Genomic DNA, 11,852 nt, shown 5'->3' on the forward strand with positions numbered 1-11,852 from the left:
CCAATGACTGCCTCCATAGGGAGACAATTGGGCATGATCTCAGGGAGCTGACTGCAGTCCCTACTCCCCCAGACAAATGGATGCCTGAATACTTCAATTCTGATCAGGTCAGGGTTGTTGGACATCCTGGAATTTGTTATAACCTTAGCAAACATCTCTCAGATCCTTTGTTGTTGCACTGCTCTTGGCCCTGCTGGAAACGTATCTAAAAGCAGACTCTTATTGTATCCTGGAAAATGTACACTGTGGAGCCTGAAATTTCATTCCACCAGTTTACAGGGACATTTTGCAGCTAGAAATTTTGAGACGACAAAACATCTCCAGATCAAATCGTTGTTTCTTCCACCTCAGAAAAAAATGTTATAAACTTGTTGAAGAATATAATTAAATTAGGCCAGTGGTCTGAGATTCACTAGGTCCCCAGAAGCCATTAAGTTCTACATGCTGTGTGGTGGATCTTAGAATATTTTTCAACTTTTTATGCATATTTACATGGTGTACCTTACAATGTTTGGAAAAAGTCAGAAAACAAGACTTTTCTTCTTGTTTCAAAGACAGTTGTGTGATTTCATCATTAGCTCCTTACAGACAGTATGGAAAGGGAGGGCATTGTTGTCATAGAATGGAAAGAACAAGAGATTATCCTTATGAAATCAACTATTTCTATGACTCATTCATCTTTACTGCTTCAGTACTGAGCATTTTCATACGAACTGTCTCAAATCTATGTCTTCAAAAAGGATTGAACTCTCATGCAAGTTTCCAAACAGGTTACTGGCGCAATCATCTGTAAAACACCTCTAGAATGTGCTCTTCAAAGGTAGCAGACACTCTGTATCTTGAATTTTAATTAAAAATCTTTTTAATATAATTTTATAAAATGAATACAAAATTATATTTCATTTTTTGTCTAAAGTTACCAGGACATGGAGTATTTGTGCTTTTGATAGCCTTAATATTAGTTATTCTGATGACACAGATAGCTACACTTTTATTGTGAACTGACTGTTCTATAGATGATATAGTTAGTCAGTTTCTGATGGCCATTCTCCTGACCTGAATTTGAACCTACCTATGAATGCCAATATGTCTGTATTGCTTGAATATATTATAACTAGTTTCTGCGTAAGACAGGCAGGTAGCCTTATATCAGACAGTGTATGAGCAATCAGCACTAACAGCATTTCGATGTCACACTGCATTTTCAAAAATGTTTTCTGGGAAACATTTAAAATGTATGATACCATGATGATATGACCCATATACCATCTGAATTTGGTCACATGAAGAAAAAACAAAAACAACAAATACATATGTTTATTGTGAAATGAATGACAGAAAATAAAGCATCCAAAATGCCACACAAGTTTTACTGATGTTACCTAGGGATGGATATAGGCCTGTCTGTCTGAAATATTTTGAACTTTTCCAGTAAAGTGTCAGAAAAGTACGTCATGATGCTTACTTGCAACATACACTTAGTTGGCGATTGTTAGCTATAAAGACATGCACACAGCTTTTGTCTTTGTATAGTGTTAGTCTCTGCCCAAATAGGGGGGCAAGCATAAATGCAATGCCCCCCACAAGTACACACAAACGAAAGTATGCATAGACATTTTTTTATAAAAAGCACGAGTAACAAGAATGAGAGCATACCAGGTCTGTACATTGGTAAAGAAGTGAGTGAAGAGTGGTTGACAGCAATTATATTAAACTGCATTTGTCAAGAGTATAAAGAAAGATGACACAGAAACAGAAACAATTCCCTTAATGTGGATGGTCTTCCAAATAAACAGGTTAAAAAAATACATTGACCTGGTTGCCCTGTTATTTCTGCTGATGGATAAACTAGATGAAATGTTTGATGAAAGCACTAGCACGATGAACTAGGAAGATGATTGTAATGCATAGATCTGGGCCTGAAGGAGGAGTGCAGTGATAATGATGTGTCAATACTGCACTGCAAGGGCTCCATTTAGGAGAGTTACTTGCAGTAACTGTTAGTCTCAAAGACAGACTGCACACATTCAGGATTAAGATAATGGAATGGATTTTAGGATGGTTTAATGAACAGAAGCAATGGGAGGAAACTAAACCACCAGCAGTACTATATTAACTTGGAGCAATAAGTCAGGAGTGCTTGCTTGTATGATATGAGGCAGCTTTTAGGATGTTGGGTGCAAGCACAAATCATGTCTTAAACATCTCAACACCATGAATTTTATTGAGAAGAAAAGACAAGAGTAAAATTAGCATATCTAATTTTTTTTTTAGGGTGAGAAGTTGGAGTGCTTTTTGGTGGGAGTAACACAGGGCACTAGTTGAACCAGCTATGCTTCTGAATGAGACTGTCCCAGTAAGAAGGCACATTAAACAAGAAAATATAGGGGCAAAATGAAAGACTGCTATAACTGTTGAAACAGACTGCATAATGGGAGAAGTAGAAAGAGAAGCAACTGATAATAAAATGTGGATTATATGGTGGAAATTGTATTCTGACATGGCAAGATCAATAAAGAAGATTAAAAAAACAGGAAATGTAAATTCAAGTACATCCTACTGTGTAGCTCAGTTGTCAAATGCTTTGTACATTTGCTCGTTTTATACTTTGCATTTACATACAATTTCATTTAACTTAATTCACCCTCTCTGAACTAACTTTTGTCATCTACTAAATGTGCTTGATTTTATTGTTACCACTGTATAGAAAATGTTATTCCTGCTCTTCAGCTTTTTTTCTAAACCTTTGCTACTTCTAGTGCCTGGAAGCTTCTTTATTTAAAGTATTAAACTAGTTGTTAGCTTACTTGAGTGACTGCTGGTGACACACTATTTCTCAAACATCTTGGTCTTCTGCAATGGGCACAAATTCACTCTGCTCACCCTTACTATTTTTGGGCTCAGTTTGTTTCCCTACCCTACCTGCAAATTCCAACCATTCCCTTATACTATATTTAAACACATCCATCTCATGCTACTAGCTAACCCCAACCAATCACTTCACTACTCTAATTCTTATTTCTCTCCTACAAATTAGTCCCAACCAGTCACGCTACTATAACTTGTGTTCTCTTTCCTACTACAAACTCACTGACATACCATTCCACATTCCTAATCAGTTACAGTGTAGCTACACTACCACTTCCATCTTCTCCTACCCACTCACTTCATTGCTACAGTCACATCAAAATCCTCTCTCACTTCACTCCTTAGTCTGTCCCACTACCTCTCTCTGCTTAAACTCTTCTCTAAAACATCCCCTCTCATTTGTCACCTTACATCTGACCTCATAATTAATGTCCAGCGTTTTTCTTGTCTCTATATTTTCATTTCATGTATTCTACACTACATTTTCTTACAATGTTACTCATTCTCATATATGTATAGTACCTATGTAACAACATTTCACTATCACCTCTACAACAGTCAGCTGCATCCCTTATTTCCAGAAATTCAAGTCCATATCTGTGGCTACTGCCATTTTTCTATAGCTCCTCACATATTCATCCACTTCATAATCCATCTATTCTAGAAGAATTATCAATGCCAAAACACCATATTCTACAAGTTAAATTTAAAACAGAAAATCAAATACAAAATGTCTCCGATTACCATCATCTCCCTCAGACTCATTGTGCAGTGATATTCATCCTAAGCCTGTTCTATCATTCCCACTTTCATAATATTCATATATTCCTAGAAGCTTATGCCCCTTTGGTATCCCTCACCCTACTAAGGTCTCTGGCCCACAGCTCTGCAATACAAACCACAGAAGCATCTGTAATAAACTTTCTGATGTCTATGGCTGAGGAGCCCATTACTCACCTGATATTGTCACTAAAAATGAAACATGGCTAAAGGGAGTGGACCATGGATGCCTTAGAGGTGAAGGGGTGGCCATGGGTGCCTTAATGGCACCAACATATGCTAAATTGGTGATGACCACTTAAGAAAAGGAAACAAACTGTAGCTTTTGTTTTGTGCCAGATTTCTTGACATTTTTTTGTTGTGAGATTCAGATGGCGATGATTTAGAAAAGTTTACTGAATACATAAATAATTATTGAATTATTACACTGTTTTGAAGTTTGAATGTAAGAAAAACTTTGAAAACTATGGTAGAGATTTACAAGGACATAGATTCTAGTAGATTATTAATTTGTTTTGACAATGAGATCAGTGGCAGAAAGTAATTGGATGCATGCATCCATACCAAACTAAGCAAGGGGACTATAAAAAAATCAGTATGTAAGTGCTTCTAGATCAACATCAGAAGACAAATTGGTGGGTTAGAAAAGTTTGAGGAAATTGATACATTGTTCATTCAGAGAAGCTGTCCTAGATGTGTTGCAAATTGTAAAGATGCCTGTGCTTAAGGACAGGTTGAAGCGTTATGCTCCTATCACCTGGGTGGATTTGGATCCTATGGGCTTGTAGTTATGCTACTGTTAATTGTAAATATAGTAAAACACAACTTATAGTCACTTATTCATAATCCATCTATTCTAGAAGAATTATCAATGCCAAAACACCATATTCTACAAGTTAAATTTAAAACAGAAAATCAAATACAAAATGTCTCCGATTACCATCATCTCCCTCAGACTCATTGTGCAGTGATATTCATCCTAAGCCTGTTCTATCATTCCCACTTTCATAATATTCATATATTCCTAGAAGCTTATGCCCCTTTGGTATCCCTCACCCTACTAAGGTCTCTGGCCCACAGCTCTGCAATACAAACCACAGAAGCATCTGTAATAAACTTTCTGATGTCTATGGCTGAGGAGCCCATTACTCACCTGATATTGTCACTAAAAATGAAACATGGCTAAAGGGAGTGGACCATGGATGCCTTAGAGGTGAAGGGGTGGCCATGGGTGCCTTAATGGCACCAACATATGCTAAATTGGTGATGACCACTTAAGAAAAGGAAACAAACTGTAGCTTTTGTTTTGTGCCAGATTTCTTGACATTTTTTTGTTGTGAGATTCAGATGGCGATGATTTAGAAAAGTTTACTGAATACATAAATAATTATTGAATTATTACACTGTTTTGAAGTTTGAATGTAAGAAAAACTTTGAAAACTATGGTAGAGATTTACAAGGACATAGATTCTAGTAGATTATTAATTTGTTTTGACAATGAGATCAGTGGCAGAAAGTAATTGGATGCATGCATCCATACCAAACTAAGCAAGGGGACTATAAAAAAATCAGTATGTAAGTGCTTCTAGATCAACATCAGAAGACAAATTGGTGGGTTAGAAAAGTTTGAGGAAATTGATACATTGTTCATTCAGAGAAGCTGTCCTAGATGAGTTGCAAATTGTAAAGATGCCTGTGCTTAAGGACAGGTTGAAGCGTTATGCTCCTATCACCTGGGTGGATTTGGATCCTATGGGCTTGTAGTTATGCTACTGTTAATTGTAAATATAGTAAAACACAACTTATAGTCACTTATTCAGTTTTGACCAAGGAAGGATGTAAGGGGTCTATACAATTATGTCCCCAATCAGTCATTACAATCCAGTGACCAAAAACTATTCTCTGTCCACTAACCTATGAAATCTGTTGGGCATGGTCTGTACTTATGCCATGCAGCTAAGGCCTGGGACTCCTTACCCATATTCATCAAGTCAATATCCTCCCTCCGGACATTTAAAACCATTTTGAAAGACTTCCTAGCCAAAAGGTGGCACTTTTCTTCCTCAACCCCAAGATAAACTATATCCCTAAATATGAACAAGCACTTCTTCATACCTTACACCCTCTTACTCTCCCCTCTTCATTTACTATCAGTTTCTCAATTTCTCTCCCCTAACTGTTAGAAACCATAATTCTATATTTTTCATGTCATATTGTAATTACTTGGGATGCACAAGCCAGTGCATTTCTTTGTGCCAGTCGCAAGCCCGGATAAATGGGGAGGGTTGTGTCAGGAAGGGCATCTGGTGTAACATGTCATCAAATCATTCATGCAGACAGCAGTAAATATTTACAAACTGGATCGGTCATGGCCCAGGTTAACAACGACCACCACCAGTACTGTTAGCCAACAGGGTGCTCGGGGAAATTGGGCTACTGTTGGCCGAAGGAGGAAAAGAAGGGGAAGGCATGGTCGAAGGCAGGAAGAGAGGAGAAAGGCTAGGACTGTAGTAGTGAGGGTCGGAACTTTGAATGTTGACAGTATGACTGGTATAGGGAAAGAGCTAGCCGATATGATGGACAGAAGGAAGGTTGGTTGGTATATTGTGTGTGCAAGAGACCAGATGGAAGGGGAGTAAGGCTAAGTGTATCGGAGGTGGGTTCAAATTGTTTTATCATGGTGTGGATGGGAGGAGAAATGGCATAGGAGTTATCCTGAAGGAACAGTATGCCGAGTGTTTTGGAGATGAAAAGAGTGTCGGATAGAGTGATGTTTATGAAGCTGGAAATTGATGGTGTACTGATGAATGTTGTTAGTGCATATGCTCCACAAGTTGGGTGTGCAATAGATGAGAAAGAAAAATTTTGGAGTGAGTTGGATGAAGTGGTGATGACTGTACCCAAGGGTGAGAGAGTGGTGATTGGAGCAGACTTCAATGGGCATGTTGGTGAAGGGAACAGAGGGGATGAAGAAGCGATGGGTAGGTATGGTGTTAAGCAAAGGAATGCAGAAGGTCAGATAGTAGTGGATTTTGCAAAAAGGATGGACATGCTGTGATGAATATGTATTTTAACAAGAGGGAGGAGCATAGGGTGACATACAAGAGTGGAGGAAGATGCACACAGGTGGATTATATCTTATATAGGAGGGCCAGTTTGAAGGAGATTGGAGACTATAAAGTGGTGACCGAGGAAAGTGTAGTTAGGCAGCATAGGATGGTGGTTTGTAGGATGATGTTAGTGATCAAGAAGAGGAGGAGAAGTGTAAGGGCAGCACCAAGGATCAAATGGTTGAAATTGAAAAAGGGTAATTCTGAGGTGGAGTTCAGGGAAGAGTGAAGACGAGCACTGGGTGGCAGTGAAGAGTTACCAAATAACTGGGTAACTACAGCAGAGCTAGTAAGGGAGACGGCTAGAAAGGTGCTTGGTGTGACATCTGGAAAGAGGAAGGAGGAAGGAGAACAAGGAGACCTAGTGGTGGAATGAGGAAGTACAGGAGAGTATACAGAGAAAGAGGTTGGCGAAGAAGAAGTGGTATTGTCAGAGAGATGAAGAAAGTAGACAGGAGTATAAGGAGATGAGGTGCATGGTAAAGAGAGAGGTGGTGAAGGCTAAGGATAAGGCGTATAGAGAGTTGTATGAAAGGTTGGACAGTAAGGAGGGAGAAAAGGACCTGTACCGGTTAGCTAGACAGAGTGACTGAGCTAGGAAATATGTGCAGCAGGTAAAGGTGATAAAGGATAATGAGGGAAACATACTCACAAGCGAGAAATGTGTGTTGAGCAGATGGAAAGGGTACTTTGAGGGGATGATGAATGAAGAGAATGAGAGGGAGAGAAGGTTGGATGATGTGCGGATAGTAAATCATGAAGTGCAATGGATTAGCAAAGAGGAAGTAAGGACAGCTATGAAGAGGATGAAGAATAGAAAGGCTGTTGGTCCAGATGAAATACCTGTGGAAGCATGGAGGTATTTAGGTGAAATGGCAATGGAGTTTCTAACCAGATTGTTTAATGAAATCTTGGAAAGTGAGAGGATGCCTGCGGAATGGAGAAAAAGTGTTTTGGTACTGATTTTTAAGAATAAGGGTGATGTGCAGAGCTGTAGTAACTACAGATAAAATTGATCAGTCACAGCATGTAGTTATGGGAAAGAGTAGTGGAAGCTAGGTTAAGAAGGGACGTGATGATTAGTGATCAGCAGTATGGTTTCATGCCAGGAAAGAGCACTACAGATGTGATGTTTGCTCTGAGAGTGTTGATGGAGAAGTACAGAGAAGGTCAGAAGGAGTTGCATTGTGTCTTTGTGGACTTAGAGAAAGCATATGACAGGGTGCCTAGAGAGGAGTTGTGGTATTGTATGAGGAAGTCGGGAGTGTCAGAGAAGTATGTAAGAGTGGTACAGGATATGTACGAGTGTAGTGTGACAGCGGTGAGGTCTGCAGTGGGAGTGACGAATGTGTTTAAGGTGGGGGTGGGATTACATCAAGGATCAGCTCTGAGTCCTTTCTTATTTGCAATGGTGATGGACAGGTTGACAGACGAGATCAGACAGGAGTCCCCGTGGACTATGATGTTTGCAGATGACATTGTGATCTGTAGTGGGAGTAGGGAACAGGTGGAGGACACCCTGGAGAGATGGAGATATGCTCTAGAGAGAAGAGGAATGAAGGTCAGCAGGACTAAGACAGAATATTTGTGTGTGAATGAGAGGGAGGATAGAAAAATGGTGAGGATGCAAGGAGTAGAGGTGGTGAAGGTGGATGAGTTTAAATACTTGGGATCAATAGTTCACAGTAATGGTGAGTGTGGAAAAGAGGTGAAGAAGAGAGTACAGGCAGGATGGAGTGGGTGGAGAAGAGTGTCAGGAGTGATTTGTGACAGACAAGTACCAGTAAGAGTGAAAGGGAAGGTCTACAAGAGGGTAGTGAGACCAGCTATGTTATATGGGTTGGAGACAGTGGCATTGACAAAAAGGTAGGGGTCAGAGCTGGACGTGGCAGAGTTAAAGATGTTAAGATTTGCACTGGGTGTGACGAGGGTGGACAGGATTAGGAATAAGTATATTAGAAGGTCAGCCCAGGTTAGAAGGTTTGGAGACAAAGCCAGAGAGGCAAGATTACATTGGTTTGGACATGTGCTGAGGTGGGATGCTGAGTATATTGGGAAAAAGATGCTAAGGATGAAGCTACCAGGTAACAGGAAAAGAGGAAGGCCTAAGATAAGGTTTATGGATGTGGTGAGAGAGGACATACAGGTGGTTGGTGTGACAGAGCAAGATGCAGAGGATGGGAAGAAATGGAAACAGATGATCCGCTGTCGCTACTCCTTCTGGGAACAGCCGAAAGAAGATGGTGATGATTGCACAACTTACCTTTAATTTCTTTATAAAGTGGCATTTCTCTAATTATTAAATGACCATCATATAAGTTGCATCTCTTGTACTGTAATCCTTTTGTGTTGTTTTTGAAGATTGTAAAAGTATTGTTCTTAAAATGTTTTTGTAATACTTTGAGCTTTTCTCCCAGGGCATCCACTGAAAATGTGCACCTTCCCAGTCAGTCTTTCCTGGTAGTCAAAAAAATAAATAAAATAAAATAACAGTAATGTCTTCTATATTTATTTAAGAATTGGAATGTTCTGAAAGGCAACTAGGCTATATACAGTACAGTGGGTGGGTGTACCATATTTGTTGATAAGAGAGCTTCAAATTTTAAACAACTTTTTGAGAAAAAACATACAAGGAATATGTTGGATACAATTAAGGACTAGGGTACATACCCATGTGTTGGTTGCTGCCAGTGTAGACTTATGACATCTGGCATATATGTCCATCAATTATTATACGGATATATAGATGCAATAGCAAAATATTCCTGTGAAAGTAAACATGTCTATTTTGCACAGTAAGTTGTTTGTATCTCCTTTTACAGTAGTAAAATTATTAGATCACTGAAAGAAAGGATAGCAGACTAAGAATGTAATACTTGTGCTAATTTTAAGAAATACAATTTTGCAATTTTAAAGCAGCTGACTAGTAACTTTAATGGAGGAGACATACACACATTGTTGGAATAACATGAGTTAAGTTTCATAGGTTGGTACTAGGCTATCGGCCCTAGGGCCTATACAAGCCCAGCCATAACAATTCCCTGGCTATTTCTTCCCAGAATATTTACTTCCCTGGTCCCCTGTTTAGCAGGGTGACTGACGTTATCCCCGGGGTGAAATTCCTATCTCCCATCCAATCATCAAGGTTCCTTTTGAAGAGGGCCAAAGAGGTGCTCAGCTTGACATTTATGGGAAGTCTATTCCAGAGTATGGAGAGTCTCTGGGTCAGAAACCGATCCCTCCAGCAAGTTTTGTTCATTGTGATGACAAGGTTTAGATCCCTGGAGCATGTAGCTCTGAGGGATTGGGATTTCTTTAAATGTAGCATGTCCAACAGCACTGGGTTTGACATGGCCTTGCATGTTAAGCAGAGATCGCCTCTGAGTAGGCGATATGCGACAAGAGTATAGTTGGAGTTTTTTAGATGGTCAGCATATGGCATCTGCTTTAGGCCTGTGATTCTTTTAGTAAGGTATTTCTATGGCCTTTCCAGTTGTTGCACATGTCTTATGAGGTACATACCAAACGGGGAATTGTACTCTATAATCTGTCTAATGAGGGATGAGTACAGTGGGACAATGACCTCCATTTTTCTGGATGAAAAGCCCTTAGTGATGAGGTGTGCCACATAGAAGGATTTCCTGACTGTTGTGTCTATGTGGTTATTGAAGGTGAGACCACTGTCCACCTGTGCCCTAAGTCTCTTATCACACTTTCGGTGTTTAGTGTACTGCCACTTATGTGGTAATTCAAGGGTACATGTTTTTCCTCAAAGGGGATAACTATACATTTCTTGGCATTGAGCTTGAGCCCATGGCTCTGGCACCAAGTATATGTTTCTGTAAAGCCCTTTTGTAGAATATCCACATCATTTGTGGATTCAATAATGGCTCCCAGTTTGCAGTCATCTGCAAACTTTGTTAGCCAGAGTCCCTTAGTGCTGGCCTGTACTGCAGAGAAATAGATGCCAAACAAGAGCAGTCCCAGGGCTGAACCCTGAGGTACTCTGTTTTTCACTTGTCTGGAGCTTAATTTTGAGTCGGCTACATTTACTGTGTGGGTTTTACCAGTAAGCCAGTTGGCAACCCATAGAGTGATGTAGGGATTAATGCCCAGCTTAGTAAGTTTATCTATGATTCCAGAGTGGGGGAGGGTGTCAAAGGCCTTGGCGAGGTACAGATAGGCTGTGTGGACCGCCTTACCCTCGTCCACGGCTCTGGAGATGATTTGAAGAAGACAATCAGGGTGAGGAGACAAGATTGGCTCTATGAAACCAAACTGGGTGGGGTGTTTGAAGGTTGCCAATGTCTTTCGTGGCATTTAAACTTTTATATCTTTTGTCTTCCGTGGATAATGAGAATTCATTTGTCTTAAAAATGTTCCAATTATTTTTGATAATGTTTTTAATCATACTTGAACCAAAATTGTTTTGCAAAACCAAGGCAATATATATATATATATATATATATATATATATATATATATATATATATATATATATATTGTCTGGTTAAGAAAGGTTTGGTGAAGGAAACATCCAGGACCAAAGTCAAATTGTATGATTCTCTTTAATAATAACCACTTCAAGAGAACCTTGGTTTTGCAATATCATTCTCATTCAAGTATGATTAAAAACATTATCAAAATAATAATAAACATTTTTAAGACAAATATGATTTTCAACAAAGTTGGTGAATACCCTCTTTTTTGTATACAAGACAACTGGTAATTTGAAAAACATATTTGGGAATGTTAACCCTAACAGGGTATTAACGTATAAAAAGAAAAGCACCCAAAAATGTACTAGTTGTAAGCAATTTTTTAAAGGGGAATTTCTGAGGTTAGATAATATTAATACTGCTGTATCACAAAATGGAAATTGTGATACTTCTGGAGTGGAATACATAACCACATGTTCAGTCTGCCCACATTTTTATATTGGAAAGACTGAAATGGCACTGAGAAAAAAGGATATATGAGCACTGCTATGACATACTTAGGGGCAATGCTAACATGGCTTCTAATTTCAAAAAAATTCAGTTTGGTATTTTGAAAAAGGTTACTCTCAATCCACGGGGAGTTGCTTGGGGAAAC

The 11,852-nt window shown here is 39.2% G+C and overlaps 1 protein-coding gene across 1 annotated transcript in view; it reads right to left on the reverse strand.

The window, feature by feature from the left end:
- Positions 1–11,852, reverse strand: part of LOC122801193 (multiple epidermal growth factor-like domains protein 6) — a 341,895-nt gene that overhangs the window by 281,193 nt on the left and 48,850 nt on the right. The gene's annotated exons all lie outside the window — the stretch shown is intronic.

Source organism: Protopterus annectens, chromosome 4.part1 (assembly GCF_019279795.1).
Source record: "Protopterus annectens isolate FY-2018-M chromosome 4.part1, PAN1.0, whole genome shotgun sequence".
In the NCBI taxonomy this organism is placed as follows: domain Eukaryota; kingdom Metazoa; phylum Chordata; order Ceratodontiformes; family Protopteridae; genus Protopterus; species Protopterus annectens.